Here is an 830-nt window from a genome sequence, read left to right on the forward strand (position 1 = left end):
TATCAGCAGCTGACAAGTAGTCTAGGCAAAAAAATGGGCAAAATTTACCTAGCTTTTAGCCTAAATGAATGACAAACAGCAATAAACAGCTTGTAAGTGCTTATACACTGAAAACACCATTCAAGAAATTAATATTGAGGCAAAACTCTACACTGAAGGTTGACAAGTAGTGAGGTATGATAAAGAAAACAAACTGCAATGTTAGCCTAACGGAATGGCGTAACAAAGGTTTACAAAGGTAAACAAAAGATTAGTTGATGACTCAACTCAACAATAACAAAACAAGGAAAATTCATCCTCAGATTCCATTGAAGGTTGCTAAATATGCATTCCAGTGGGATGCACACCACTGAAATCCAGTTAAATAACCAGAAAATAAATGACCAAGCTACTGCCATCACCAGTGTTCACTCGATGATGGCAGGAACAAACTTGAGCTTTCTTCTTACAGTAGTTCCTAATCTCCCACTAGTGGGTGGAACTGGTCACCCTTGTCACCTACACAACGGTTTGAAGAGTTACCAAGGAAATTTTGAATTTTAAGCTGCTGTAAGTAGAACTTTTATAGCTATGTAGTTTATTTGGTAAGTTACATATGTGAAATTCATTTTAACAAAAATCTACCATACACTTCAAATATTATTATTTTACTATATTATTGATACCCTTCCTCTGGAGATAATTAAACTAAACTATGTTTTATCTCATAATTATATCATAGGCTCTCTCTCTTATAAACTCATTTTCAATAAACTTTCAACCCCATAGGGGAGGTAGTGCCATTAGTACATGCATTACTGAAGGTTCTTTGCAGCGTGCCTTCAGCCCCA

The sequence above is a fragment of the Macrobrachium nipponense genome, chromosome 40 (assembly GCF_015104395.2).
Source record: "Macrobrachium nipponense isolate FS-2020 chromosome 40, ASM1510439v2, whole genome shotgun sequence".
NCBI lineage: Eukaryota > Metazoa > Arthropoda > Malacostraca > Decapoda > Palaemonidae > Macrobrachium > Macrobrachium nipponense.